The 14,652-nt window shown below is 43.0% G+C and overlaps 1 protein-coding gene across 1 annotated transcript in view; it reads left to right on the top strand.

Moving 5' to 3' along the window:
- Hmga2 (high mobility group AT-hook 2) overlaps positions 1-14,652 on the top strand; it is a 105,090-nt gene that overhangs the window by 75,148 nt on the left and 15,290 nt on the right. The gene's annotated exons all lie outside the window — the stretch shown is intronic.

Raw genomic sequence — 14,652 nt, 5'->3', positions numbered from 1 at the left:
TCTTTTTTTTTTTTTTTTTTTCTTGTCTGCTTCTTTCTTATACTCTCCATGTAGGGAAACTCCTCTGTTCCTCTCTTCTGGGTCAGCCATCTTGATTCTCACAGGAAGAAGATTCCACAGCGTTTGTCCCTCGTCTACTAACTCCAGAACAAGGGAGCCTTCTGGTAAGGAAGCTTCCCTTCATGCTATGGCAGCAAAAGCCCATTTCTTATTCCTCTTTCTTCAGAGCAGCTTTTAAAACAGCTGGTTACCATCCTTTAGGTTAATCCTTCCTAGACAGTACTTCAAAAACATTATATCATTTTCCAGTCTTTTGTGTCCAGCATGAGTTATAGAACTTGCTTTAGCTTCTTCTCACAAGGCGTATTATTCAGCCCTTTAATAAGCGGCATGGTATAATTGAAAGAATATGGGTTTCAGAGTCAGACCTGAGTCTGAATCAGAGTCACATTACTCACTGGCTGCTTGACCCCAGTCAGAGCTCTTAACTCCTTTGAAGGGCAGTTTCCTTGTCTATTAGGTGGGGCTGGATGAGAGCTATCTTACAGGGGCCTTGCCAGAACGTCTGATGCATGAGACCTAGCTTGGTCTCAGTGTTGTGATAACTGTTGGCTCCCTTTCCTTCCTCCTCCTCTCTGCTCCTTCTCCACGTGGGGACAGTTTCCTGCGTTACAGGGCCTAGATCTAAATAAAGCATTGAGACTTTGAAATAATTCTCTTTGTCTATCACCTCTGAAACACCCCCTTAATTATTTTCTGGGGTTTTTTTGATCTGTTAGTAGATATTTTCATGCCATTTCCATACTTTCTACAGACATGTGCGTATACACAAACATACACACACACACACACACACACACTTCTAGCAACCTGCTCTGAAGAGAGATCATCCAAGAGGAGCAGTCGTCAAGGCAGTCCCTTAACTGGTGTTGGTGTAGTTAAGATCATTGTTTTATCTCATACTTACCTTGAGGAATTTCCAAAGTTACTTCTTTATGTATGGCCTTTTCAGCATTAGGGACTCCTCATTGGTTGTCATTCAGAGATAATTTCAGGAGAAGTCACTCGCTCTCAGTTGCACACCCATCTTACGTGGTACCCTGTTTGCAAAGCTGACAAAGGCACCTACAGAGGCAGACACAGAGCTAAGCCTGGGAAGACAGCTTACAGCACAGAGGCAGGGATTCAGGTGCTTCTGTACCTGTAGTAACCACAGTGTTGGCTCTGGTGTGATTTAATTTCATAAATGAGATGCTCAAAATACACACTCGGCCCCTGCCTCTATCACTCCCTGCCACCAGCCTTTCCTTCTTTTCTGTCCCCTCTATCTGCTCCCCACCACACAATGTATAAATACCACATCATCCCTTACTCAAGGTAGCTCCAATTCTGCCACACCTGGCTGGTTCTTTGTGTGCCTTTTAAAGCCTGCCATGATGTGCATATTTTGAGGAGTTCCCCTTTTTTCGTGTTTACACGTTGTGCAACTGGAGATTCCATAAAACAGACTTTACTGAAATCTGTTAACAGAGTCTTAACAAGTAGGGAATTGGCAAGAGCTTGTGTCGGTGTGGCTTATAGTCCCCCTCTGCCACGTGAAGAAGTGTCTCAGCAGCCTGAGCTGAGGCAATAGGGGGGAGGGGAGTGGATGGATAACTGAACAGAACACATGGGCGGTTTTTATGGGAAGAGAGTTCTGCATTTACAAGTACTCGGGGGCTATCTTCCTGAGCGTGTTACACACTCCAAACACATCCCTCCTGGGACAGAGGAAGCTGAGGACTGAGTCACGTTCATCAAAGGTTGCTCAAATCAGTTGTGATGGCTGGCAACTCTAGAAGACTTGGCTAGCCGAGAGAGGCTCTCTCTCTTGTTCCCAGCAATGCAGAGGCATTCCTAAATTGATCTCCAGCAGTTGGAAGTCAGTTTAGAAGCACAGGAACAAAAAGCTTAGAAAGGGATGGAAATGAGGAATTGGGAAATGTGAAGATAAAACAAGGAAAAACTTCCTGACATCTTAATGTCTTACAGATGGCTCTTGTGATGGATATGCTTGGAATGCCATTAAATTTACCTTGTCTGGACTTTTCTTCCTGTATTTCTCTTGTGCCTGTTGAGGCCAGCGCCTCATCACATTTGCACGCGGCTGCCTGGGAACACAATAATATAAAAACCATTGAGTTAAGTAAATAGTAAAGGCTTATAAGTAGTCATATAATTTCATCTTAAAGCATTTCTTTATGCTTTATAAATCAGTAGACAGCACATGATAGGAAATGTTCCTGGTCTCTCTTTGAAGACCGAGTCCCCTAGAAAATGTCCTTGTTTCTAACTTGTCCTTGAGTGTGGCAGTAGATGGCTTTGAGGCTTTGGCTTTGAGGCAGTTAATATCTAGAATACTTCTTTGTCTATGGAAATTTAAAAAAAAAAAAGAGTCTGGAAGGGCCAGGTATGGTAGTGCACGCCTTTAATTTCACCACTCAGGAGGCAGACGCAGGTGGATATCTGGGAGCTTGAGGCTAGCCTGAGGCTGTATAGAAAGAACAAGAAACAGGTACCTGCATAAATGCCTCTTTCTTGTTTCAACCCCCACCACCACCACCACTACATATTGAAAATTGACCTGGAAAAATAATATAGAGAAAGAGCTAGGGAGTCTTCATTGAAGACTTGAGGAAAGGGTACAGGGGAGAAAGAAGAGTGGGGGTGGGGAGCTGCTGAAACTGACCCCGGAACTTGAGCACTAGGGTTTACAAGGCAGTGAGGAGCTAGCCAGCTGAGGCTATTCTGGGAGGAGAGATAATACAATCTGGTCCTGACATGTCTGTTGTAGATTGCAGTGAAATATCTCCTCTACATATTTTGTAGACATTAAGAAATATGGGCCTGAAGAGAGGATGAAAGGTCAGAACTGGCGATCAGAGTCTGGGGCTCATCTGTGATGGGTGCTAATTGAATCCATGCGGGTGCGCTGAGGGAATATCCGGAGAAGGAGAAGAACAAGGAGCCCCTGGATGAGCTCTGGAGCGCTAAGTAGTACTACAGAAAGGAAGCAGAAGAGAGAAGACCCAGGCAGATGACAGTATCTGAGAAGGCCGAGCGCCATGTCCCTACCACCCGAGGCCCTTGAGAATGTTGCCTACCCATTGCTGTGGGCCCTTAGATTGTGCCTCATGACCTTCCTAAAAAGTCAAGGGCAAAAACCAAGAGCCTTGGTATTTTGTCTTTCAGACAGGAGATGGATCCGTCACGTGACCTAGCGCCGTGACGTAAGCACTGGTTTAATGAATGGCTGCGTGGTGGGGGAGGGATGAGTGCGAGCGCATGCACTGAACAGATGACGTGATACCGATCACGTTCGTGGTTTTGTTTCTTGAATGGGAAGATAATACCTGTCTATAACATCACCAAGCGATCCAAAGTGTTAAACAGGCACAAAGGAGAAATGGAGGTGAGGAAAGAAGGCGTGGTAGAGGAAGGAAAGGAGGCATCCGCAAAGAGGCAAAGAGGAAAGACGGCCAAGGTTTCCCTGGCCTGTGCTATCTCAATATAAGGATTGGGCCTTTGGTTTGTTTTATGTAGCTACCTGTTTCTTGTTCCTTCTTCTTTCTCTGTTGGCACTTTAAGCTTCTTAGGGAAGACACGCATTACCTCTGAGTATCTCTGTAGACTCTACTGGGGCTACCCAAGTACTTACACCTATACGGAATGACAAGCCGACAGAGAGGAATATTTTCACTAATTACTAAATGTGAATAATTACCCAGAAAATTAATCAGGGAGAACTTCCTGTTTTGATAAAGAAAATGAAAGCACTCTTTTTTTTTTCCTCCTCAGAGACAAAGCTTTTCAACTGAGATTTTTCTAAGTAAATGATTTCCAAAGGAGGTATTAGATGTGTTGCTTGTGGCGAATTCTTCTGAGTCGGCTCCGCAAAATGCCCTTCCTGATCACTGAAAACACAAAGATCTGAAATATACTTCAACAGAGTCAGTCTTGAAGGACATCACATGTTCACTTAATTTTATGATCTGAGGACTAGCAAAGGAAAGAATGTTTGGCTGGTACAGTAAGAGGTGCATTACTTAGACACAAGAAGGGGCCTTCGGAGATCAGCAGCTCCCGGTTATTAATTCTGAACCTGGGAGATTGCAACAGTTTGTCTACAAGGTCTCTTTTATTCTGGACACTTGGAAAACTTCACACACACACACATATATATATGTGTGTAAATATATATACATACTAACATATGTATATTTATAAATTAATATATGTATATTTAAATTAATATATTTATACATGTATACATATATACATATACTTTATATATACATATTTATGAGTATGTGTATAAAGACAGAGTAAATGATAGATATGTGAGTGCTTATATATATAAATATATAAATACAAATTATTTATATATTATATTATCACTAATGTATATTTTATTTTTGTGGGAGAAGAGGGTACGTACCATTCTGGTAAATTTCTTAACAGGATGGAAAAGGAAGAGGTGGAGCTAGTCTTGATTCATCTAACAGAGTTTTTCTACAGGATTGCTATAAGATAAAAGTATTTTTTCAGGCCTCGTAAACTTTGCAGCCATGTCCCTCTGGAAACTTTACACCACAGAGAGATTTGGTTAGGTCCCTCAAACGGCAGACAGAAAACACTATAAAAATATAGACCGGTTTCCAGAACAGAACAATAGCCCATCTGTGCCACTCACACTGATAAACACATCAAGCAATGTGGCAACATGCAAAACCCCACAGAAGCAAGAGTGGATAGTCTGGCTCCCTAGGAGGAAGGTGAAGAGGACGAGCCAGTGATACATGTGCTCTGCACATGAAATAAAATAGAAGAAATGCCACTTCAAAGGGGAACCCAGCCATTCTCCATCATTTGTGTAAATCCATCAATTATCTTAACCCTGGAAGATAAAATCATCATTAAACTAGTGAAGAGTAAGATGCCGGTGACCCTGGTGTGGTAATGTGCTCAGTACTCAGTACTCAGGAGGTGGTAGTATACTCAGTACTCAAGAGATGGCAGTAAACTTGGTACTCAGGAGATGGAAGTGTACTCAGTACTCAAGAGGTGGTAGTACACTCAATGCTCATGAGGTGGTAGTGTGCTCAGTACTCTGAAGGTTGTAGCGTACTTAGTACTCAGTACTCAGGAGGTGGTAGTACACTCAATACTGATGAGGTGGTAGTGTGCTCAGTACTCAGAAGGTTATAGTGTACTTAGTACTCAGTACTCAGGAGGTAAAGGCAGGAAAGTCAAAGGTTCAAGGTCCCACCCTCTTCTGCTACAAAGAGAATTCAAGGCCAGACTGAGATAGAGACCCTATCCCCCTCCCCCCCAAAAAAGAAGAAAGTCATTATTCCATTGATAACACTAAAACGCGAGCATGCACAATGATAATAGTAAAACAGCTATATTAATAATAGTCAATAAATAAAAATACAACTGCCTCATTAGAGCATTCTCAGATCTGCTGCTTGTCTGTGGTTGGATTAACATTGTCTTACTACTCCACTGTCTGCAAAGAATTCACAACAGCTTACAAAAAGCACCGCAGACTTCGGGCAGTTGACATTCAGTGTTTAAAGACAGAGCCTGTTGTCCCTGGCATTTGGTAATTTGTTGGTTTTCCCAGGCAGGAAGTTAAGCCTTTAAATGCTCATATTTGGCAGAAAATAATTTCATTTATGACTCAACCCATTTCCGGTAGTCATGTCTCAGTAGAGCTGGGGTGGTTACTAATTTGAGTTTTACATCGTAACGCCCTTCAAGGAGACAAAAGTCACCTTTTAAACTTTCTTTGTGAAAGTAGCTATGAAGAGAGAGATGAATCCTGCTTTAGTGTAGAGGGGCAGTTGACTCCTGGTGTGGGTGTGTACAGGAAACCTTTCCCCTAGGTAGTAATATGGTTTCAGAAGAAATCCATATACTTGAACAAAATATTTCCTGGACTTCCAAATTTAGAGGCTGGGAATCTGGGGGGTTACGCCAAGTCTTTGAAAATATCAAGGGCATACTAAAATATAATAGAAGGCTCTTGAGAAAAGAGGAGGGGCGGGCAGGAGAAAATGGAAAGGAATTGCTTAGAATGTGTATTTCCCTCTATCTCTTTTAAGCATGGCTTTGGGAAATGGATTCCCATACTCCTTCCTCAGTCTCCCCAGTTGGAAGTTGAGGTTAAGCCATGTATCCCACTAGCTGGTAGAAAGGTATCAAGCTCCTCTGGCTGGCACACTGGCAGACTTGGGCCCTGTCAAGGAAAAGGCAAGCAATAAATAAAAGTATGGTCATTCATAAAGAGGGTTCCTAAGACCTACATACAAGAGAGCACATGGTGTCTTCTCCTCATCACCCTCTCCTGTTTCGGCCTTCTCAGTCCCCCCTTCCAAGCTCAGAGGGATAGGTGAGTAGATAAAGGATATGTAGATAGGTAGATAGATAGATGATAGATAGATAGATAGATGATAGATAGATAGATAGATAGACAGATAGATGATAGATAGATAGATAGATAGATAGATAGATAGATAGATAGATAGATAGATAGACAGATGATGGATTGATAGATTATGGATAGATGATAGATAGATAGATAGATAGATAGATAGATAGATAGATAGATGATAGATAGATAGATAGATAGACAACTAGATTGGTAGATAGATGTCAGATGATAGGTAAATGATAGGTAAGATGATAGATGTGATATTTGTCTTTCTATGTTTAGCTTTTTTCTTTTAACTCAGTGATCTTCCGTTTCATCCATTTTCCTATATAATCCCGTTCTTTACAGCTGAGCCAATTCTAGGTTCCTCAATACACCACCACCCTGTGTGTGTGTGTGTGTGTGCGCGTGTGTATGAGAAAGAGACAGAGGGGGTAGGGAGAATGAGGTGTGTCCATTTATCCGTTGATGTTCATCTCAGGTGCTTACATGTTTTCTCCACAGTAAACATGCATGCATCCGCATGGTGTCCCGACTTGCGTTCCTGTGGGTATGTCCCAGGAGTGGCATGTTGGATTGTCAGAGAGGGGCAGTATTTCAAGAAACTTCCTTTTTTATTTCCACTGTGGCTACGTCACACACTCAGAAATGAGTCACTACATGAGTCAGCTTCAAATGAGTGTATAACAGTGTTTGTCTTTTCTCCAATTCCTTAACCTTTCTTTACCTAATTCCATTGTTCTTCCATTTTCTGTTTGGAGAGAGCCTTAAACTTTTTCTATGTATTAGTTTATGGGGTGCCAATTGTGTCTAGGACAGGCACTCAAATTTTGTAGCCCTGGGGCTATAATTACCAGTTACCTGTCCCTTTAGTTGTTTCGCCTACAACATCAACACGTACACACACACACACACACACACACACACACACACACACACAAAGAGAGAGGGAAAGAGAGAGAGAGAGAGAGAGCGCTTCTGAGTCTAGTCAGACAGTAATCTGAGGTTTGGCAGAACATACTTGCTTTGGAATGGAAGAGAATGCTGGGTGGCTCAGGCTGGACTCCCCTCTGCCTTCACACCCTCTTGCCTTTATTCTTACATAGATTCTCACCTCTATAAGCAGTGTCTCCCATTTTTTGCTTTCCTCTTTTCCAACTTTCTCAGTGTCTCTGGGCACACGTCTCTTCCCCCACTCCAGGCCTGTCCCACCATCCTGTCTTATTTCTAGAGTGGCCCTGGCAATAAACGTATCAGGGAAGAGAGAAAAACCATATGTTTTGAGGTAAAAATTTAACAGAAGAAAGAAAGAATGCCATTTATCTTTGGCCTTTGAGATGCCCAGGAGCTTCCGTGCAGACCCTCCTTCAAAGTTTCCACTCCACTGTCTTTTATTAAACCCTGGTCTTCCCAGGATGTCAAATCCCAAAGGTGAATTTTAAAAATCCTTTGTAGGAAACTTGTAACTCTTTTAATTAATGATGCTGCCGCTCAAAGGTATATTTTCCAGCACTTTCTGTTGTAAATGCGCTGTGTTCTAAGTGATAAGCCTTTGCCGCCTGGTCTTGGAGTCTAACTATCACCAGGTTATACCTTGTCTTTATGTTAAGAATGTGTCTACAAAGTTGCAAAACACTCACGCAGCAAGTCATCACTGGGACTGAGTCTGCTCCCGTCAGGATGCGGTTAGCCCTGAGCAGGAGGAAATGCCCTACTGGTTTCTGAACTACACTGAGGAAAACATACATAAGACCCCCTAGGACCTTTCATTTCTAACTTCTTGGGAGAGTCACTCAACCCACATCACACCTACATGGCTGAGACTGAGATGAAGCAGTCTGGACGCCACAGTTCCCTCTCGGCACCTATATCATTCCACTCTCAGAACACGGTCCTTATCTGCCTTTTGTGTCAGAGCTTCCACACACAGTAGGCACTTTAGTGACTGCTCCCTGAACTGAGGTCAATCCTAGGCTGATGCACAGTTCTTCACTCTTCCTCCCTATGGAGTGAAGGGACGTTAAATGCGCACCGGTATAAAAGTGCTCAGGTGGGAATCATGGCATCCAATAGACCTTTGCAGGAGGCTGCAGACCCTGGGCGTTTTCAGCTCTATGCACCGGGAGCTGGATGTGCCTGTCACCACATAGATTCCTACATGGCGGGGCGGAAGTAAGATGTGAGAGGGGATGAAACAGAGCTATTATCTGAAGGCCCGTAAAGCTGTTTTTAGAAAGACTGCTTCTGTTGTGCTGGGGGGCGCTTCCTTGGAGAAGTGGGGTATTGTGCATCCTCTTTCCATTAAGTCTATTTTGGGAAGAAATTACAGAGGGTAATATATGACCAAGTCCCAGGGATCTCTGAGCAACACAGCCTCTGTTCTCATTACGCACTTGCTCAGCTCAAAATAATTACTCCGTTCTCAGGAATGCTAACCCAGGGCCATGAGCATCTCCGCTAAATCATGCTGTTTATTAAGGAAGCGCTGACTTTTTTTTTAAAGTGTTAATTCCCCACCCCCACCCCCCCCACATGCCCTAAGTGAACAGGGACAACAGAGCCTGCCTGTAGTCATGGCATTTGTTTTCCCGAGCAGCATGGGGCTTCCTACATGGGGGTTGAAGATTTATCTGCCTTTGGCAACTACTCCAATTACTGCAGACAAGGAGTTTACTTCTCAATAGCTTTACAAATTACACGTTTAACTTTGTAGAATCAATTCCTGGGAGGTAGGGAGAGGAGTGGAGAGCTGGCTCTGGAGCCAAGCTCACCCTTGAGATTTAAAGTGGCAGCACCCGCTTCCTTCCGTGCACCACAAGGTGAACAGTTTTTTCTTTCGTTTTTCCCACCTGCACACAGTTGGCACGTTCTGCACGGGTATTGACTTAAACATTAAAAGATAGAGGCTGTAATGTTCAGTAATAAGCGTCTGTTTAATCATTAAACAACCACCGTTTTCTCTTGCCCTTTAAACCCACCTCCAATCAGCTTGGACCCTGGATTACAGTCTTATTAACTACAAAGATCCCAAAGGAAGTGTTCTTGGGGGGGGGGGGATCACCAGCCACAGCTGGGAGCTCTGAAACAGCCCCATTGTCACAGGAAACTTCCAGTCAAACTCCCTTGAGGCAGCCCTTGACAGTGGCTAGGAGGGAGCTTCCGGGTAGGGAAAATGTACCCTGCAATTCCAGAAGCAGCCTCAGTTCATCTGAGAAGAAAACAAAGGTCTTCTTGCCTCTAGCCCTTGGTATGGTCACCACTGGCCACTGTTAAGTGTGGTTAACATTGCTGCTTGTCTGTAGTGTGAGTGAGGTATGTCATGACAGTTTCTGGGTGAGCCTCACCAGGGTTCCTTTCTGTAAAGCCAGGAGGAACTGCTCCTGCTTTGTGGCTCTTTCAGCCCTTTTAAGTTCTATCGCTAATTTAAAAAGAATAACATAGCCGGACAGTGGTGGTGCACACCTTTAACCCCAGCACTTGGGAGGCAGAGGGAGATTTCTGAGTTCAAGGCCAGCCTGGTCTGCAGAGTGAGTTCCAGGACAGCCAAGGCTACACAGAGAAACCCTGTCTCAAAAAACCAAAAAAATTAAAAAAAATAATAATAAAATAATAACATAGCACAGGTTTCAAACCGACCTTTGTTCCAGACCTTAAAAAACATTTAAAAATTGAAAAAAAAATTTACTTTTTACAAAGACTTTTTCTACCCTCACTTCAGGATAGTTACTAGGCACCATACTTAGAGGAACTGAATTTGATTCCCATTGTGGTTGGGGGCAAAAAAAAAAAAAAAAAGACAGTTTTTCAAAATGTCATCCAGTGAGGTACCATGTAAGGCCCATGAAAGGAGTCATGATCTTGTATGGTTGTGGGGTGTTCCCTAAACAGCCTGTATACCTTTTGACTCCTTCTGCTGTTCAGTTCTGCTGCCCAATATATAAAGTGGCCAGGTAAGAGATGAAACTGGTCATTAAAGAACAAAAAACCGTATTTTGAGAATTTGAAGGTTGATCTCCATTTGCATAGGAGAAGTGAAAGTCAGAGAAGTTATGACAATTGCTTAGTGCTTCAGAGAGACTTGAGAACAGAAAAGGAATGAGAGCCTGAGGTCTTTCCATGTTCTGGGGGCTCTTCAAGTGTCTTTACTGATGAGTGCAAATGTCTTCTGAGTCCCCACTTAGAAGCTAGAACTCATTGGATATCATTCATTCATATCTTCCTTTTCCTCCCGCCCCCTTTCTTTCCCTCTCTCTTCTTTCTCCCCCTCTCTCTCCCTCCCACTTCCTCCTTCTGTCCCTCCCTCCCTCCTTCCATTCTTCCCTTCCCCCCTGACAAGTCCCAGTCACAGATATTCTGACCTTCCAACCAAACAACCCAACCCCTCGTTTACTTTAAGGTTTTTCATTTTCTAAATTAAAAAAAAAAAATTAAACTTGGACCGAGCACAGCAAACTTGCAAAGTCTAAAACAAAACATCCAGGGAATTACCCTAGTTTTTGCATAGTCTTGGACACTGAGTGCCCCACCCTCCACTCCCTAAGGGCTACACTTCTCTGCTCTTGAAATCATTTCCTAAGTCAATAACAGAGAGAGGGGGCTGTGAGCGGCTCTGACAAGGCCACCTCAGGTCCCCATCTTCCGCGGGGAGGTATGGTGCCCTCCACACACTGGCTATGGGAAGCAGTGATTGCTGTCCTTTCTCAGAGCTCACCCTGACCACAGATCTTCACATCTGAAGATGACTGGAAGATATTGCTAATTATTTTGAATTAAAAGAATTTTTGATTATATTCTTTTACTTCTTCCACCTCCTCCCATATCCTAGGAAGATGTTCCTAACTTTAAAGACTCACCTTGGGTTCTTTTCTCTTTTTTCCTTCCTTCTTTTCTCTCTCTCTCTCTCTCTCTCTCTCTCTCTCTTTCTTTCTTTCTTTCTTTCTTTCTTTCTTTCTTTCTTTCTTTGTAAAACCAAAATCTATTTCAATTTCTAATTCAGTCTTTCTAAAAGAATTCATACTGAAGCAGCTAATCCACTCTGGGAAATAAATCTTCAAAATATTTCAAGTCATTTCTGTCAAGCACTTGGGGGAATACCTGTTTCTAGTCCACTTTATACAAAACTCAGCGGAAAGTTGACTTTAAGGAGACTATTCAATCAAGTCACTGAACCATCAGCTAAACTGGCTGTCTGCCCTTGCCCAAATAAGTCCCTGATCCATTAAATGAACTTCTGTAAAGTGTCAGGACGTAGCACGCACAAAAGTGTAAGGTGTTTGGTAAGAAAGGGAAATTGATCTGTGACCGTAAGTAAGGCCTGCAGGTGGAAGGAAATCTGGAAATATAGGGGGGCGGAGGAGGGCAGATCTGAGAAGCTGAACTGGCAGAGACCATTTTCAGAGCCCAAGTTATTGTGTGTCCTGACATAATCGAATGCTTCTAAGAAAAAGGTGCCTGTGGGAGCTCCTTTGTTCTCTGATATATGTCTTATGTCTGCACAAACGCTTCTTTCCTGTGGCTGGACAGTAGGAAGTAATCTATCTTCACTCTTATTTGGTTTGTAAATAAAACTCTGAAAGGGGTCTACTGACCTCTAGACGGGGCGTTCTCCAGTTTGCTCCTCCTCCTCTTAAGAGTTAAGTCAAAGGGCATGGCCAAGACCACCACCTCAGTCCTTCCGGGACTGTCTACAAAAGACTGAAAACTGTGCCCACACCTGCCCTTCTGCAGGCTGGCTCACTTCCAACTCTAATGGGGGCAGAGGAGAGAGCTTGGGGGAGCCAGCACTCATATAAGCTCTCTGCCTTTGCCCACTGAAGTGTCTGTGACATTCAGTCCCAAAAGGGACCCTGACTGTTTCTCCTTCTGCCAGCTCCTTTGCAGTCACTGGGACTCTATGCCTTGGAATAACTAAGTAGCCTGCCATTTCCTCCTTTCAAATTACGAGTAGTGCAAACGCAAATCTCCTGTGCAAGCCCCAAGTATTAGGTGGTGCTTCCTTAATATATTGTTTCTGACCTTTGACGAAATCAATATTAGAAACTGACTATGGAAAATGAAAATGTGATCAAAGTTCTATATTTTAAATAACCAGTATCTTAATTTTCTTAGAAACGGCCGTAAGTCTTAAGTCTTACGTATCGCCTTGAATTTTGTAACTTGAGGAGGGGAAGAATGGTGACATTGAACGAGTGAGCTCTCGAATTATTTAAGACTTTGAAAAGAAAAGGAAGGGAAAGGCCATATTTTTTAAGGTTTTTCTGCAGAGCTTTGCTATTAACTGAGTGGATACTTACCATCTCGTACAGTTAAGCGCGGGGCTGCTAAGATGGCAGACCGGAGCTGCACTGGAGGGAAAGACATCTGTGTTTTTCATTCACTTGTGCAGCAGTACTAAATTTTCAAGCTTGCTTTATTTTCAGCATCAAAGAAAGGTTGTTTTATAGTCACTGGGTTTTTCTTTTTCTTCTTCTTTTAGACCCACATGTTCCATGAAAGAGGTGAGAGACACTGGGTCTTTCTATTTATTCTTCGCAAAGTTACTTTTTTTGCCCATGGTCCTTCTGCATGCCATTGCACTGGAGAGGGAAACATAATTCTGTTCTTTTTTTTTTTCTCTCTCTCTCTTCCTTTGAAGGAAAAAAAAATTTAAGAGGTTTAAATACCATTCACGTTTTGGAATTTCCTTCTTTATTTCCTCCTGAACCACCGTCTCACGACTATATAAAGCAATCCAATGTTGAAAGAGTTTCACTCCTATAAAGCCCTTTTATATGATTATAACCCTCCTGTTTATCAAGGGCTACAAGAACGGGAGCCAGGAGCTAACTGAGTTTATAGCTATGTGTCTATGAATATACGTGATTGTGGGCCGGGAGGTCTACATATATACCCAAGTGTGTCCAAATCCTCACAGCGGTTTTAGCATACAAATTGCCAATTAAACATCTACAGTTTCCCTTCCCCTCTACAATTTTTGAACGTGGGACCTATTAGTTGATGGGGAAAGATTGACACCGTCGGTAGCAGACTGAAATACTTAACAAATCCAAGACGCTCAAGTTTGTCTGAGTCTCAGGGCCCTTAGTTCAGCTAATTATACATTGTATCATTTAATTAGCCTGGCTCTTTAACTGTTTCTTGGTAGAAATTTGGCTTTGAGTGTCCAGGTTCTCAAGCGAAAGGAACAGCCTAGGGCCCATGAGGCAGAACAGTCCTGGTTGCAACCGAGAAATGGAAAGAGGGGGTCTTCCTGTTCTCTCCCCTCCTTTTGCTGGACAGCCAAGGAATGCCCATAGAATGGGGCTCACCCACTTTCAGAGTGTTCTTCCCTCCTCATTAAAGGTTTCTGGAGATATCCTCACAGAGATACCTAGAAGGATGTTTCCCTGGTGATGATAACTCCAGCCCAGCTGACCCTGAGGCTCAACCATCACATCCCACCTTCACTTTCTCTTCTAACATCCTTTCTGAGCAGCCTTCTTACTCCTGGATGGTTTTCTAAGTATCTGTCAGCTGCTCAAAATCCTCCCTCACACATGGTTTACAAAGTTACCTATGGATTCAGGGCACCCCCTTCAGCGAGAAGAGAATCCTCACACCTCCTAAAAAGAACCACCTAAAGAGAATGTGGTATGAGTATTTTAATCCTGATTTAGATAAGTGAGCATTCTGGGAGATCTACTGTTCCATACAACCAAGTAAGTGGGGCACAGCTTCTCAACAGTGGTGGCTTTCTGAGCATTCATAAATTATAGAGAGGGTAAAATTAGCATTGCAGGAGTCCGGTGACCATTTCCTGTGCTCATTACTTTGTCGGCATTATGGTAATGCCCACATTGTTTAATAGTGTTAGCATCTTTTTATACTTTGATGTTTTGGCTTCTCATTAGAGAAGTACTGGAGTTCAGGCCACCGAAGGCTTCCGTAGATTCTGTGAAGCCCACTGGCATGTTTGCATTCCTGTGTTTTACTATCTAATATGTTGTGGCCATAACTGGAGAATGCCAGACTTGCCTTCAGAAGAACCCTGGCTCCTATATTTTTACCAAGGCATGCTTGATCATGCCCCTGTTTTCCCCAGCGCCATGTGGTATGTATCGATGCGTGCATAGCAATGGCCATAACTGGGGAGCTTTTTTTTTTTTTTTTTTTTTTTTTGCTGACATGTAACCTTC

The sequence above is a fragment of the Grammomys surdaster genome, unplaced genomic scaffold, assembly GCF_004785775.1.
Source record: "Grammomys surdaster isolate TR1022 unplaced genomic scaffold, NIH_TR_1.0 126271, whole genome shotgun sequence".
NCBI classification, from domain to species: Eukaryota; Metazoa; Chordata; class Mammalia; order Rodentia; family Muridae; genus Grammomys; species Grammomys surdaster.
The sequence above is the reverse complement of the archived record's forward strand: the minus strand, read 5'-3'. Positions and strand labels throughout refer to the sequence as shown.